The sequence below is a fragment of the Passer montanus genome, unplaced genomic scaffold (genome assembly GCF_014805655.1).
Source record: "Passer montanus isolate IOZ18808 unplaced genomic scaffold, ASM1480565v1 scaffold39, whole genome shotgun sequence".
NCBI lineage: Eukaryota > Metazoa > Chordata > Aves > Passeriformes > Passeridae > Passer > Passer montanus.
This window is the reverse complement of record NW_024368707.1, coordinates 1,531,951-1,549,337: the sequence shown is the minus strand read 5'-3', so window position 1 is coordinate 1,549,337 and position 17,387 is coordinate 1,531,951. Positions and strand designations below refer to the sequence as shown.

The window sequence follows — 17,387 nt, the reverse complement described above, 5'->3', positions numbered from 1 at the left end:
AGCGGGGACACGGGGCCGGGCACCGCGGCGGTTCCGCGGGGCAAAGCGCCTCCGCGCCGCGGGAGAGACGCGCCCGGCTCCGCCTGGCCCTTGGCTGAGGGGCCCGCGGGGCGCAGCCGGGGGTGTTTGAAGGGGCCGTTCTGGCTCGTTGGTACCCCGCTGTTGCCGCCATCCCGGAGCCGCCCTGAGTTGGGAATAGGCTGGGCCAGGAGCTCGGGAGGGAAGGCAGTGGTGCATTTGGAGGAGAGACTACGTTTCAGGTGCCACGGTCTTTATTCTTGACTAGATCTGCTGTGTAGTAATGCAGGACAGACGACAGGACATCATTGCAAGGGTAATAATAATAATAATAATAAAAAAAAAGTTTGCATTTTAATCTCGGGGAGGGTGACTGGGCACTGGAACAGGCTCCCCGAGGAATTGGTCACAGCACCAAGCCTGTCAGAGTTCGAGAAGTGTTTGGACAATGACCTCGGGCACAGGGTGTGACCCTTGAGGCTGTCATCGGCAGGGCCTGGAGTTCGACTCAACAGTCCTTGTGGTTCCCTTCCATCACAGCATATTCTGTGGTTATGATGATGCTTAACTGAGTCCTCTTTGCCCAAGATGCTGTGCAAACCCCAATGCTGTAGAACTGATTAAAAAATAAACAGCTTTGAGTTGTATTTTGTACTCAAACTCATATACAAGACATATGTAGTAGCCAGGCAGATGCACCTGTGGGTGGGTCCACCTTTACACACTTGTCTGCAGCACCTCAAACTTTTCCCAACCCCTTCAGCAGCTTATTTTGCACCTTGCTTTTGGAACATAACCCAAGGTCAGCATTTGCCACTTAAATAGCAATGCCACTGTTTCTTTTCAGATACAGGAGTTACAAGTGTTTTGTTTAATCCAGGTAAAACTGTAATTTTCAATTCCCACGTTGAATTTATTCACGTCGGCAGAAGTCCTGCTTTGTGAGTTGTACCTTAGTTGTAAAGCATTTGCTTTGTTTTAGTTGATTTTCACTGAGTTTGACATGTTTGTAACATCCTTTTATTTCTGAGGTGACACCAACTTAACTTCATTAAAGCAGTGCGGAATCTTACAGCAACTCTAACAAAATGTTTCATGGCATATTTGTTTAATTTATTTTGAAAAGTCTTCAGTGATAGAAACTACATGATCTGTTGACATAATTTCATTGCGTTATGATTTTTATAGGTCACTGAGTTTTTTCCTATTATATTCTGTACTGGAAATTATGCCAGTGATTATTTGTTCTGTTCTTTGTGGGTTAGAAATATTCCATTTTTGTCTTTTATTTCTAGAAATACTTGAAGATTTTAACTTTGCCCTTTCCTCATTTCACATTTTTCTTCAGGAAACAAATTTTGATAGCTTGATATTTTTCTGCTGGTAAATGTGGTTTTAAAATTTAACCATTTTTTACTCTGCCTGCAGTTTTCTCTAAATGTGTTTTTTAACTCTCATGTTTCTTCCTAGCTGTATTGTGTTCCAATGCTGCTGAACAGAGCAAAATATTTGTTTTTTGTGTTTTAGATCTTCATATTGTCAAAGTTACCATATTTTTTTCCCTGAATTGTTTTGCACTCTCACTCTCACTGCAACCTACTGTAACTTCAGATTTCTGTGGTTTTGTTGTCTGGCCAATTTCTCCCCTTGCATTTGAATTTTTATTGTAATACTTTGCATTTGTTTCTATAGAATTTTCATATTATCATTCTGAGTTCTGCTTCTAAGATGCTTACAATCTTTCCCACACCATAGCTGTTCTCCCAGATTCTGGAAGTGTGCTTTCTCAGTTTCATTTTCAGTGTAGTAAAAAAAGTCCAAAATAAGGCAGGTGCATGGGGGATTGTGGGACACCATCTGACTCCCAGTTGGCAAGGGAAGTGTTCCTAATTACATCTTCATATGATAGATGTAACTGCTCTTTAGTTTAGGCCATAATGCCTTACTCAGCTTGTCAGATTCTCAGGTGTCAGATTAAAAGCCTTATTAGTTCCCTGTTTGTCACAACTGTGGCTTCTCCCTTGCTCACAGTGTCAGTAAAAGATTTGTTGTTGACAAATTTTTATTATGCTGTTTTTGTCTTAGATGTTGAATAACCAGCTACTTAATAACTCCTTCCATTATCTTCCCAAACACTACCTCTCTTGCCCTTCTCCTGTGCCCTGAGACCTTTCTTCTCTGGTCTTTCAAGAGTTACAGAGTCCTGCTTGTTTCTTTTATACTTAAAAACCCACTAATTTTTCCAGTCATGTACTCTTCATCCTGACAGCTTCCTAAAATGCATTAAGAATAATTTGGGAGCTGGAAGGTGATGGGAGAACAGATGTTTGGGAATGAGTGCTACTCAGTTACATATAGACACAGGATACTGGGAAAGGGCTAAGTTATGTGTCTGTTGGATGACATGACTTTATGCACCTGACCCATCTTAAACATGTTCAGAACATCTTTTCTCAGGAGCAAAATCAGAATATAAAAGATGCCTTCTGGTGAATTCTAATACTGATCTGCAGGCTGGACTTTAGCCTCAGCATTTTAATTAGATTCTGCATGTAATAAACTTTGGTTTAGAAAGCTTGACTGATCTTTGGTACTATGTTGCTTCCACTTAATTATGCAGCTTCAGTAAGTTTTAACATGAATACCTACTCAGAAAAATATCCATTACAAATCATATCATGGCCACAGAAAGAAAAACGTAGTAACTTTTATGGGAATCAGTTTGGAATGCATTTGTGTCACACCCTGTACTCCACTCACGTGCAAGCAGTGCTCTCGAAGTGGTTTTGTGCATTGTAAAACTGGGCACGCATATTGGTGGTGGCAGAAACTGGGGTAAAGGGACGAATGTTCTGAAATATCCTGCAGTTATTTGTCAAGACAGCGCTTTGGCTTTACATCCTGCTAATCAGTGGAGAGCAGCTTTCCTTGTCATCAAATGGCAGCATTTCAGATCAGTCCTGGTGCTTTCTGGTATCTGGTTTCTAATTGTGTGACCTGGCTGCTGTGGATGGGGAGCAGTAAATTCCCAGAGGGAAACCTGCTTTTCTCCGCCCAAGATGTGCTCTCCCTCTTAACTGCTGGAATGCTCTGCTATTCTGTCATGGTACCTTTCATGTAATCACATTCAGAGATGTATTTGTCCATGATCTTAACAATGTTAGTTTCTTTTGATTCATGAATTTGGTGCACTCTCACACTTGAAAGTGTTCCAGATATGGAAGTGCAGCATTTTCCAGGGGACAGTGGGCTCTGTTCACCGCAGATATGGAGCCTGATTGCAGTGGAAACTCTGCACCTAAGTGCAGTTTAGAGAATTTCCTTTTCTTCCACCCTTTGAAACAGTTATTGTTACTCCTGCAGCCTGACAGCCACATTCTACATTACAAAGACTCTTTGAACAACAGGACAAACAAATTATTTCCTTCTTGTGCATAGAGATATCAAAGCACATAAAAGCCAGGTGAGTTGTCTGATTTCTGGTTTTGACCTTGTGGATGTAGAAGGACAGGTTAGTGAAATTTAAGTGTCCAACTACCTTAGTTCTTTTTGCAGAGTTAGGGGAAAATATATATGAAATTTGCTCTCCTGGTTGCCAGAGCTTGCAGTCTTGTAATTTTGACCAAAATCTTATATATATCAAAGGATGGGCAGTTCAGCTCACTTCAACAGAAAATCTGACAACTTGTGTGTTACATGTTTGCTGTAATTATTGTTATCATCAATTCATTAGTAAAACCCGCAGCTTGGAGAATATCAACATGGAAATCATGACCCTTTAGACAAGATAGGGAAGAAAAATGAGAAATGTCTTTAAGTGCTTTGATTCATCAGTGGAAAATACTTCCTTTTTTAGAAATTGGTCTTAGGAAATGAATCAGGAATTTCTATAATTTGACAATAATGAGGCCTGGGTTTTCATGGCATGTTCAGGTTTTCAGCTGAAGACTTTATAAAGACAGAACAGCTCCTAGGGCTGTATTGGTTTATAGGAGTTTGTCTTGGTACCTGGTGATCTCAACCATGTTGGATGATCTGGTAAAATGGAATAATTTTTGATGAAGATCTGTCATTCAGAACTGATCATATAAACAGACTAAACTCTTTCCTGCTAATAGACTTTCCTGAACAAGTGCATGTTAATAAAATTACTTTTCGTAACTTTCAGATTGCTTACTTCCTGCTGCAAAACAGCTGCCATTAAAAAAAAAAAAAAAGGCATTTTAAACTCTTCCAGGAAAATGTGCAGTATCTCCGCAAAAGACACTTTCCTAATGCTTAAGAAATTTTGCTTCTTGGATCTTCAAACAGGACTCAGTTTCACTAGAGTGACAGCTGGTGATTACATTGAATTTTCCTCAGCTGCACAGTGGCCTGATCCTGTCAATTGAAAGTTTGCAAGACAGAACCAACCACAAAGGCAATTCTCTGTACTTAATGGCCAACTCTCATTTGCAGCATTTCATCACAGGGGAAAAAAAATTTGTATGCAGTGTGAGGAGAAAATAAGCAAAATTCTATCTAACTACTTATTGCATGGTGAGTCTTCCTGTGAGCATCAGGAGTGTGTCATGGTTTTGTCTTGAACTGGTGATTCCAAACAGTGGAAATTTGCTTCTTCAGCAGGTAGACTGTGTGCATTGCATAAGATGTAGATGAAAAAATAACAGATTTTTTGGCACTCTGTCAGTCAAGTGAAAACTGTTTGAAAACCCCATAACTTTCCTTTGTTCCAGGAGCTCATTTTGGATTTGATTATTATGACATTATGTGTTTTATAAAATACCACCCTACAAATACAAAGTTGACAGAATCCATGGGATAAATTACCTCCTACTGTAGCCAGCTCTTGGCTTTGCTTGCAGAAATTGCCATCTTTCCAAATGTAATTTTAGGTGAATTGATGGCTCTTCTGATGGGGTGGCTCAAACAGGTGACATGGTGATAGTCAAGTTGCCTAACAATGTCTGATGATAAGTTTGATACTGATCTCCCTTTGTCACCCAGAGTTGTCTGTCCAGATCCTTCGGGTTTTGGGTACTGATCTTAATAACTGACATGTCGGTCATAATGGTATGTTGGGTTTTTTAAATATATATATTGGCAGAAACTCTAGAAGTTCAGGAATTACTCAGTGAACCAGTGCCAGGAATAAAGAAAAGTTACAAACTTTCAGTAAGCTGTAAAAAATAATAGAATTTGATGACAGAGGCAGTAGTTATTTAGAGAGATGTTCCAGCCAGATTTGATGTGGGTAAAATTTACAGTTAACTGTCAGAGCTCAGCACTTTTTGAAAGTACATCTAAATTATTCTTAGTACGGGAACCCAGCTGGTCTGTGTCAGATCTGGAGCAGCTTGGAAGGATGAGCATTACCTTTGGGCAAAGAGACACCAAGCTATAATTAGAACCATAGAATCATCATTTAGGTTGGAAGGGACCTTGAACCTGCTCAGAACAGGTCTAACCAGACCAGGCTGTTCCAGGCTGTGTCCTGGCAAGTCCTGAACATCTCCCAAGATGGAGATTGCACACTTCTTCTGGGCATCCTGTGCCAGTGCTTGACCACCCTCTTGGTAATTCTTTGTTTTTCTAGTATGTGACTAGAATGTTCTGTGTTTTCACATGTGTCCTTTGCTTTTTTTTTTTTTTTGCTCTCACTCTGCACCTTGAGGAAAAGTCTAGATCCATCTTTTTGGTATATTTCACTTAAGCAGTTGCAGACAGCAGTAAGGTCACCCTCAGCCTTCTCTAGTCTGAGTAGGCTGTTCTCCCAGCCTCCTCTCATGTGTCCTGTTCTCCAGACCCTGACTGCTTTGATAGCCAGTGGCTAAGCACTAAAAACTGCTCCTTTTACGTTTTTCTGTTCGATAGTGTCTGTTTCCTTTAAGCCAAAGGAGTAGTGACCCTCCAAAAAGTGGTTTTGGCTGTTCAGTTGCCCATTTTAGTGTCAGTTTCTAGAATCCTATGGTGATCTAGTATATCTGGGTAGGATACTCTGTTAATCATGAACTGGCTGGTAAGAAACAATGGTTGTATGGAGCATCTATTGCTCTAAGTCTGAACAGGGCTTTTCCATGAACACTGACTTTTAACTATAATTGTATCTGCCAGGAATAATCACCAAAAGTACTATTTCCTGACAGTAAGCGCTGTGCTTGGCCTAATGCATCCAAACTATTTTGTGTTCCCCTGTGTCCTTATTCAGATGGAAACCAGAGGCCCTGATGCTCAAGCCACACACTGAGATCACTCAATAGCGTTGTGTGGGTGGAATCCCATAGTTCTCTCCCAATCAGCCAAATGGAAAGAAACTGCAGCATAAGGTTTGATAAAGGGAGTAAATTATGTGTGGCAGGGCTTTGGAACATGGTGTCACAGTTTAATACTAAGAATGACAGATTAGCGAGTATTTTCATCTATAATGAGCATATCTCAGGTCAGATGAGCGCATACAAGAGGAAGAAGTTGGGTTTTGGGTTTTTTTCTCATATTCTATGCCTATTAGAGTTATGAGATAAACTCTGTGAGGTGCCTTTATGAGTTGTCCTGGAGTGGGCAGCTCTGATACTCACTTAAAAACTGTGGCATTGAGATTTTTGGAAGGCTGTGGGATTGGCATTGGGAGGCTGGGCCTTGAGGAGGGCCAGGCATCGAGGGATGCTCATGTGTCTCAGTTTTCCTGTGTGAAAGGACTTCATCACCCTGGCTGTTGTGATCTGTGCTTTATCATTTAGTCATTTCTACCTCCTCTTACGAGGTGACTAGTTTTGAAGCTCTAGGTGTACTAGGAAGAGATAGCAATGGCTTCTAACTGATAATTTCAGAAGTGAATTCTTGAGGTTTAAATAAGGTGCTCAACCTATCCTTGGGCACCAGAGGGTGTTCATGTCTTTGCAAAGAAGTGGCTTTCTCCCGAGATGTGTTCCTGAGAGCCTGTTTCATGATCTTTCTTTGTATGGGATCCTTCAATGATTGTAACTACCTTATCTTTTCTTAAAAATCACACTTTTTCTGCAGAATACTCCAACACACTTGGAAGGAGAGCCACGTATAAGAGAGGGCTACGCATGGGAAGTGGAGAGAGGTGGGTAGGCATGCTTGAGCCTGTGTACCTGGTCTTCCACATACTGCACATTTAAGTGTGATCCTTCACTAAATTTAGTACTCCTATTTTTAGCATTTCCTTGTTTTCTTTCTCCTACTGTAGGGACTGTATCATGCTCTATGTTTTCTAGGTACATAGGAGCAATGCTGTCCTCGCCTTGTCCCGTGGTCTCTCTCTTTTACAATACACTCTTTGAACTGTCATCTTTTAAGTTTGAAGACTCCCAGATCACTGGGCTGGAGTAGAGGAACTGTGGTCTGGATCCACTCCTTGCAGCTACTGACATTCTGGACTAGCAGTGTTTCCTGGAGGCAGCTGCAGAGGCAGTGGGCTGGGCAGCATTTTCACTTTCTGACTTCTTCCACAGGTGCCTGGTTCCTGTGCTCCAGTGAAGGGTCTGTGGAAGCAGGAAATCAGGATGAACTGACTAACCTGCCTCTGCTTTGTTTTTGTCAAAATGAACGCCTAAATAGTGATTATGATGCCTAAATAGTACAAATATTTTAGCTGTTAAATCTTGGTATCCTTCCATGAAAGGAGTGATGGTGATGATTTTTCCCATTTTACAAAAGTGGGAAATATCGCCTCCTTTTTGAAAAGATGCCAAACATCAAATGCACTAATGCAGGGGGCAGCTGAGTAAGTGGAACTAAGCAATCTTATTCAGACTATATATGGGATTGGAATCTCTCAGTCACTGTCTTCATCCAGCAGAGACATTTACATCTCAGGGAAATAACATAGTTCAGTTGTGCAAATCTGATAACAAAAGTCCTATGCTTTGGGAGAGAAACAACCTGTAAATTGTAGAACAAATCTTCATAAAGTGAACCTGTAAGAGTCTATTAGGATTGCCAGAGTTTGGGAATATGATTATACTCACCCACTTTGCTTTCTGTACCCCACAGAATTTTTTGATTTCTTACTTTACTAGCGTGCTGAACAGCTTTTATCATGAGAACTTCTGTTTGCATGTAACGTCATTAGTCTGACTTCAGAATAAATTATGACCATGACATCCTTACTAGCTGAAATCTGGAGTTAGTCCAACTCCCTTAGAATTTGACACAATCTGGGAAAAAGTAAAGCCAGTATTTGGTTAAAGCAGTAGTGCAGACAAAATACTTGTTCTAGGTGCCCACAGTAGTGAATGAGAAACGTGTCAGCAAGGTTGTTTGTCAGCTTCATAGGACCATAAATTGTGACTAGAACATGACAGGCCCTGACTGTTCCAGGTGGATGCAGGTGCGTGGTCTTCAGAGCATTCACGCAAAGTCCTGGGTGCTAATTGGTTGTGGTATTGGCTGGCTCGCTCTCCCTTAGCTGTGATTCCAAGGCAACGAACTTGTTAAAAAAGCTTTTCAGAAGATTATTGAGAGCTGAAATAATCTGAAGATGCTGTAGGCATTATAGTGCTTTGAAGTGCTGTTAACAGCTAAGGTTTAGGATTTGTAGGTGTTTCCTTTCAAAGCTCTACTTCTCAGCTTCTTGTAACTTTCTCCAATTTTAACCATTCTATGTGAAGATTTCCAGATTGATTCTACAAGAGGTTGAAATTTTCGTGGAATACCTAAATAAGAATGTGTGGGGAGAAAATCTGAAAGTGCTTCAGAATCCTAATAAAAACACTAAAAAACAGATTGGTGTTCCTTTGGAAAGCTTTATATCTCAAAATATTGGAAATAGAAAGCTGGAGGTTTGGCAGAGGAATGGTTTTCTGTAAAAGAAAACTACATTTGAGTATTGACATCAGCTTTAATGTTAGGCCAAATTTTGACCCTTTCAGAAATGTTCTTCCTGTAAGTACAATATTGGTTGGATCTTGTAACGGGGTGTGCACAGGTGTGGAGGATTTTGTGAACAGCTGGCTAGCTGACAAAGGTCACACTGATATAATACCGTTAGTTAAGGACGAAGGAGATGGGTATAGGAGCCAGCGGTTAGTGTCTAAATCAGGCAAGGGCACTGTGCCCTTGGTGCAACATCAGGATGGGGGAGAGGATCGTTAGTTAGAAATATGAAGAAAATATGTGGACAGCTGCAACATAGTAGTCACAAGAATGCTAAGGCAGGCGTAGTTAGCTGATAAGTAACTAACCAATAATGAGCTCGCCTTTTGCAATATGTATTAGCCTCATTAACACCAATATAAATGTATGTGCCTATCAATAAAGTTTTGAGATTTGCTGATCTCTCGTATTGAGTGCCGCATTTCTTCCGCCGATTACCACACACAGATAGGGCAGTGTTTCTCTTCCTGGCATCACATGGAGGCATTAATCTTGTGGTGGGAAGTGGAGATACAGTGTTCAGCAGCTGACCACGGCAGCATTAGTTCTGCCACCACTGGCTGATTAAGCGCAAAGCACCTAAGCTTTGTGCTCAGATGTGATTATGTGGGATGACCTGCGTTGCAAATCGTGCTCTGAGTCAGGGAACAGCTCTGCTTTTGCTTAAATCACTGTCAGGCTCTGCTGGAGTTAGTGGAGGCAGATAGGCATGTGCTGAGTGCTACTGACTACTCTGAGAGGAATTACCTGTGGTCATGTGTTACGAGTGCAATAATATATGATCCTCTCATCTGTGGCTTTATAAATGTGCATTAAATGGCCACATGTTCTCCTAAAGACAAGATGTAGTGTAGTTGGTCTTCTAGAGCTAAACCTGTCGGGACAGAGCAGGAGCAGTATGGCATCCTTCATGTGTTTTAGAGCAACTGTTTTCCATAATTAGAAAAATAACATGAATCCTGTAACTAAGTACTCAAGTATGACATGTAATTACAGAGCATTGAAGTTATTGGTTGAGAATTTCAATTCTTGATTATTTTATATGAGAGATTGGGGGAAAAAAGGTTAGGTTATGCTAATCATGCCTACATGCTTTGTAGGAAGCTTACATAATTTACATAATCTAGTAGTAAAGGCAGATTTCTTGTTTAGTAAATCAACAGAACATCCAGATAGTTTTGCTGATGTGGCATGGAATTGCAGATTCCTAAATCTGAGAAGAAAATTTGAGGCCTTCAACCTTCTAGAGCTGTGTTTATCACAGCCCCTGAGCATAAGGGTATGATTTACTGAACTGAAATCTCAGCTGAAGAGGAAGATTCCTTTGGTTAGTACTATGGGGACAGAAGTATTTCCATGCTGCTTGGCAACAGATGCCAAGCAGCAACAGCCATATGAACAGATCCAGTGCAAAAGGCACCGGAGAATCCTGGGACCAGTAATACTGGATGTCTGTGGATCCAAAGGATGTAGCAGCAGTTGGAGGAGTGTAAACACAAATGCAGTAGAGTGTTTGACTTAATAGATTTCAAATATGATTAAGAATGTTAACAGGTCATCCAGTATTTGCTTAATTTGAAGTAGTCTAGAATTTGTGTGAAATTTTCAGTAGGTAGACTTTGCTTTCTACAAGAAGAGGATAAAAAGAGATACGCTTACTGAAATAAATCGGGCAGGAGATCTTTCTCCTTTTTTAATGCCTTTATTAAATGATCAGCTCTGGGTGGGGGCCCAAGGGGTCGCGCACACCACCACTGCTCCCTGTAGCGATGCAGAGGAGGAGGTGCAGTTTTGCTGCTCAGCAGAACTGGGGCTTCCATCCTCAAGAGCGTGCCTAGGAAGTCAACTGCCTATCTCGAAGTCTAGCATCCTCACTCTGACTCTGTTCTATTGAGGTTACAGTGATTTTTAAAACCTCACTAATTGAATAGGAGTACTTTTTGCCAGCGGAACCCTTCACTTAGTTTCTTAAATTTTGGTTTAGTTTGTTGGTTTTAGGGTCTTTAGTCAGATACCCTTGACTTCCCCTTAATTTGCATATTTCCCGGGGAGCAGCACTTGACGGAGGTTACAAGGGTAGGTGTGAAATGCGGGGATTAACAGTGGAGGTAACTAACAGGTTTAACATCCTAACAACAACTTTGCTTATTACAACTTCACGTCAACAGTAACATTAAAGGATTTACAACACACTTAACTTATTGCAACTTCACATTTACAGTAACAATTTCAATAGCATTAACTTATAAACTTGTCCATCACACTTGCAAAATTCATCAGTGCACTTTTGAGTGCATGGCTTAGGTTGAGAATTGTCTGTAGTCAAGACATTGTCATGGAATTGCAGTTGCCAGATGTTTTTCCTTTTGAAAAGTGATCTTTTGATTTCACTTTTTCACTAAGAAGAGCCTGTTGAGAAAGTAGTGGGAGATGCAATAGCAGTGAGTGGGCTGCAAAATTGGAGTTCTAAAAATTATTCCGGCCTGTATTTCAGAAACATGAATAGAAGAAGAGCAGGAAAATGAGTTTTAAGAGACAGAGCTAATTGTATGCTCTATCTACACAGTGTTGTGGATTTAAGTTTTGCCTGGAAAATATCCTGTATTACATAAACTGTGAAGGGAGAAGATGGCTTGAATAACACAGCTTAATAACCACACATTGATGAGAATTCATTTTTGGATTTAAGGTGCACTACAATGCTGAAAATTAGAGCACTTTCTGCCACACAGAATGTTAGACTTCACCGTGAGCTCAACTATAGTTAGACATCAGAGAATCCAGGTGGGTATGGGCCTTTATTAAGCACCTGAGTTGAAGAGGGGCTCTGGTCACAGCAGTCAGGGATGGGAAACATGAATATGGAGAACTAGGCCTCATTATTTCTCATGCTTGCAGAAGTACTTGAGTTTTTAAAGAGATTTTTCAGAAATTTCAATTGTTTTAAATGTTTTGAATTTTATTTTTCAGCTTTATGTCTGCAGAGCATTGTCACATTTAAGATGTCCTTCCATCAAAGAGTAGTACTCCTAAAACTGGTTAAGACTATCTTTTAGCCTAATTAAAGTTAGATTTTTTTGGTCTGGTAGTCTGAATCTGCGAACAATCGGTGCTATGTGGGAAGTTTGGCAGCATGCAGGACCTGCACCTAAAAGCATTTATCTGAAAATAAAGCAGGGCTTGCCAGATGTTGAAATGGGAGAACAGGAAAGCTATCAAGTCAACCATTTAAAGCAATCAGAGTATTTCTGGGGCTCTGGAGAAAGCAGGTGCTGCTGTGACGGTGCTTCTGTTACTGGCCTGTGGGGGGAGTATAACACTGACAGTGGCTGCTTCTGGCTGAAATTCTTGGCTCTTGCTCCTCAGAGCAGGAGTTTGTCAGTCACTGCTTTTCATTTGTGCTGAAGTCCTCTTCAGGACTAGGAAGTAGCATTAAATCTGAAGTGGGGATTGGTCTGGGAGAGCAGTACTTGGAGATTTATGGGCTTTGAGGAACAGTTTCAAATAATTCATAACAGGACTTAGATACCTGCTAGAGGTTGATCATACATTTATAGCAGTAGCTTCTGGACTTTAGAAGTTGATTATATGTTTATAACAACAGTTTCTGGGCCTAATTTTGAAAATAATATTCTTGGTGAAAGCAGTTGGTCTGGTCCCTCACTTCACCTCTGTGAAGGTCTGTCTAAGGAATGTACCAGCACATACAGCTATAGTTGGTGGTTTTTTTGTAGAAACTATAAAGAGGAAAGATAAAGATACTTCTTCACAGGCCATTTCAGCTTTTTTTTTTGTTGTTGTTGCCTAACTCTAATACTAGCTCTAATACTTTTATGATTTTTTAAATCTTGTTTCTTCCTAAAAACGTAAGGTATGTACAGGTTAATGCATAATTAGACTACCAGATGTTGGAGTCAATGAGCTTCATGATATCTTCACATGAAATGTTTTATAATAACTAGTATTCTTATGCTTTGAAACCATCTTATTTTTTATAAAAATACTCTTACTCCTCCAAAGCATTTTTGAGAGTTCCACCAATCTGGTTTGAAGGGGGAGCAGTTTATGAAGAAATATTTCCTTAAAATTGTTTATTTTAGGCAGCTTCAGAGCAACCTTTCCAGAAAGCTTTTTTGGTGTATTAGGAGAAATACCCATTTGGTGTGTGAATAGTTCCTGTCTGCTGGTCCACCCTGTTCCCAGTGAATTTCATAGAAATAGCTTGGTCTGTGCTTTACTGGAGGTTTTCCCTGTGACAGCAGAGTTTTACAAAATATAGAACACAATGTCAATATAGAACGATATCAGGATGGATCAGATTCAGCTTTTATTGAGGTTTGTGCAGTTTTTTTATTGCTTCATTAGGAGATGATTCAAATCCTTTGATTTTTCTCTTTGGTCTGATTTCAGAGTCACTGAGTCACTGAGAAAAATCTAAGGAGCAGCAGACAACAGAGCTGCACACTTAAAATGTAGCAATACTCAGCCTGTGTCAGATAATGTCATGCATGCTAAAGTTCTTGACATCCTGTATAACCTCATAAAAACCAGGATTACTAATAGCATGTAAAGGTGCACTTTCTAGATACTTCAGGGCTTTCCAATTTTAAGAAATATTTTGGTAGTTTCATGTGAGGTTCTCTTGAGCTGAAAAAAAAATCAGCTTCTGATTCCCTGTGTTCTCCATTGTAAGGTCAACTCTAGTATGAAATTTCTAGTCAAAACCAGAGAAGGAAGAGGAGAGAAGTAGTCACCCCTGGAGAGTACAGTAGTGTGGCTGTCAGGTGAAGCATTTGGAAAACCAAATCCAGGTCTATGTTCTTCATAGGTCAAAACAGAGGGGTAAGGTTTCTCCACCTTTCCATGGGAGTTCCTTAGTCCTTGAGCTACCCTTTTACTTCTGTTGCTTCTCATGAAAACCTTTGGAAGATGTCCTTTTGTTTTCCTGTGAACAGAAGCCCTTTGTAAGTCTAGAAGGTTTACAGGACAAGATATCGTGTCCTGTCCAGCTTGTTAAGAGTTCTGCTTTTTGGTTTTGAATGTCCTTAGCAGTTTGGTTCCAAACACACTGTTTCCCTCTGCAGAGTTTCTGAGAGCACAGTTCTTTCATGGATGCTTGGATTTACCTTCTAGAACTTAGTCCCATGCTGGCTAAGAATGACTGCTTCCCCCATCGCTTTCAGAAGCAAGTACAAAATTTAGGATTTTTATTTCATCTGTACTTCAGTAAGTGTTTCTGATGCCTGTAGAGCCATCCTGCTGCATATTCACACATGCCAATATAAACAAAAAGCAAAAGGTAGAATTTAAATGTTGTTCTGGGCAACTTATAGAAGGAAGAGGAAAAAGCCTTTTCTTTCCATCATCACAGTAGATGAACTCTTGACATTGCTGATCTCAGTTCTAGAGTTTACCGTGGAAAGGAGATGTAAATGCCGAGCTCAAGACACCTGTTCTGGAAGTATCAGTAAGTGAATGTAAAGTGCATAATTGCTTCTGGGCTTTTTAGTGATATTAATTTTTCCACTAATGCGAGCATTTGTGAAAAATATTTCTCCCCCCATTAGGTATTGCTTGTTAATTTGCATAGTCATGAGAGCAGAGGCTATGTGTGATTTTAATGAGGGAATGGTACAGAAATGAATGGAAATTAATTCTTTGAAGGAAGAATTTTCTGAGTTATAATGTACTTATAGACTCACTTGATTTGTTATTACTTGAGCTGTTCCAAGGAGTGTGATTTCAGTGGTGACTAAGATGCCTGTCCTATTTCCTGAGGGAATGAGATGCTCTCTGGTCAAGAGCTGTGAAATATTCCCCTTTCAGGACTCACTCTCAGTCTGAAGCAGTATGGTGCATTGAACATGTTACCCCCTGACAGGTCACCACTGTTCTTTAATCACTCTTCTTTGGAGAGTAATTTTCTCTGAGTTTCCTTTGTTAGGAGGGTGGACAGAAGCTAACAGTGAAACTTAGCTTGCCTCCCACAGTTCTTCCTAATCCTTGAGACTCCTTCCCAGTTTGCAGTCAGGACACACTAGTGAAGGGGTGTAGGAAGGTTGTTTGCTATAGAAGTTCTGTAACTGAGTGGTGTACTGATTGAAAATAAGTGTTCAGAAATTAGAATTTCAGGCCTATGAAGGCTTAAACATTTATTGCAATCCTCACAGTATGTGATGGGAAGTGGACAGTTTTTTGTGCTTGGTTTTTGCCTTCAAAATCCTACTTAATTAAATAAGTAAATAAAAGTTTTTGTTCTCATTTAAAAACATATCGTGAACTTAATATGTACTCACTTTTAAGAACTTACATTTTGAAATTGGTTGGTATTTTTGATGACTTAGAGTGGCAGTTTCACAGCAATGCCTCGCAAGCGCTTCCCAGAATAAGCTCACCATATCATGACTGTATTCTATATTGCCTTTTATCTGTTTTAAGACTATTTGCATGAATCTGCAATAGTAAGATCAGAGTCTTGCTCTATTTTAGGTACATGTTTGGCAGGGTCTTCAATTTGCTTTCAATGTTGAATTTCTTCACTTTGCAGTGTCTGCCTCAAACAACTGACATGTTCACAAAGATAATGTTTCCAGTCAGAATGTTTCCCATAAGCTTTTAACTTTTTTCTGATACTGTTCTCTACATGTATAAATATTTATTGCAATAATTCTGTGTCCATACAGCAGAGAAAATTATATTTATGGCTTAGGAGAAGCTTTAGAGGCTTTGTTTTGGTCATTTTTGAAAAATATTAAGTCTCCATATTTTCTGGATACATAACAGTAATGGATTCAAGCTGTCCTGCTTACTGATAGCATTTTCTGCGTGTTTGAGGATTAGCTCTGCAGTTTTTTTTGAGTTTAAGTAGCATTTTGACCTTGCTTTTGCTTACAATGCCAAAACAAGATCATACAGAATGGTGATTTCTGCTATTTAGTGGCCAGCAGGGCTTGCTGATAACGAATATGAATAGCTCAGACATTGAATAAAATCTTATTAAAAATCTTATAAAATTAATTTCAGATTCTTAATGAAAATCAGGTTCTTAAATCCAAGACTGTGTTAAAAGAAAAAAAAAAAAGAAGCAATTCCTCACCACACAAGGCACACAATGCAGTTTCTCACTGTAAACCTGAAGGTGCTGATGATTGATACTGGTGACTAAATAAAAAAATCTAATGGTGCTTTCTTTGGTTGTTCACATAAATACATTACTTCCCTGAGACAAATAATTTAGAAATTTTGGAAGTTTTACTTAAATGAAAATTGGTAACTTCTGTGGCAACTGCTACCAGGAAAATATAGTTGAAAACAATGCTATAACATGAAAAAGTGGCATGTAGTAATGCAATTATATGTCTTCATGTTATGAAGAGGCATTGATTAAATATGGTGCATCTATTTTATTTCATCCATCAAGAGTCTTTTTCTGGAGGTAGTACTTGAGAAATGCCCCATCTCTGGGAGTGTTCAAGGTTGGATGGGGCTTTGAGCAATCTGGTGTAGTGAAAGGTGCCCCTGCTGTGACAGGGGGTTTGGAACTCGGTGATTTTTAAGGTCCCTTCCAAGCCAGACCATGTGGAACAAGTTTTACAGCAACTTCTGTGAGCCAGAGAGAAATTTGATAAGCGGATCCATGTTTACCCCCAAAAGAATTTCCTACCAAGATCATTGACATAGAAATCAAGAAAGAAAAAAGGATTAATAAGAGAAACCTGCAACTGCCTATTCCAATATGCACCTTGTTTGTCTTTTGTGACCAATGAGTAAAGTGTAAACTTAGGAGTTTTGTAAGAATATATAAAAAGCATGCATGCTATAATAAAAACAGGTTTGAAACCTTCTGAAAATGGAGTGTGTTGCTTTGTATTTTCTCTGTCTCAACTATGACAAGACCGTTCTATGGTTCTATGAAACTGGTCTGTTTTTCTTTTTAGACAAGCTCTTTGGCAGATAATTGCTTCTCTATAGAATCCATTCTTGACAAGGTGATGGTCAGACAAATCAATTGATCAAATATCTTGTTGTCCAGTAGTATGAGTGTGAGATTGAAGTTGAAATCAGTCTGCCAACCCTTATTAGTCCTTATTGCCTATATAGAAAAACCAGGACTGAGTTTTGCCATAAGACAGAGTTTGTTCTGATTTGCATTTCTCCAAAACGATGGCAGTGGCAGTAATGACGCAAACACATCCAGCTTAAGCAAGGGCCGGAAACCAGGCTAAGTCCCTAGGGAGTTTTCATGCTGGATGCTGCACGTAAAAGATGAGCTTAACTCTTGTCAAAGGCTGCAGTGTGTGCTGTACAGATAATACTGAAGTTGGAGTAGCTGATGCTAATAAGGTTTCCAGTGTTGCACAGCCTTCTGCACAGAGAGAAATAGAAACTTTGCATCCTTCACGGGGCACTGTGCTGCCCCCATGGCATAAGTGTTTCTGCAGTACAGTCATACTGTGTTTGCAGTGTAGGGA

The 17,387-nt window shown here is 39.9% G+C and overlaps 1 protein-coding gene across 4 annotated transcripts in view; it reads left to right on the top strand.

Moving 5' to 3' along the window:
* The window catches only part of NME7 (NME/NM23 family member 7), a 91,430-nt gene that overhangs the window by 184 nt on the left and 73,859 nt on the right, over positions 1 to 17,387 (top strand). The window contains exon 2 of one of the 4 annotated variants that reach the window (XM_039717931.1): positions 7,039 to 7,105. The exons of 2 other annotated variants lie outside the window; for them this stretch is intronic. The gene's annotated coding sequence lies outside the window, so the exon portion shown is untranslated. Of the gene's footprint in view, positions 1 to 3; positions 261 to 7,038; positions 7,106 to 17,387 lie in introns of those variants that run through there. One more of the 4 variants, XM_039717932.1, reaches the window with a different exon arrangement.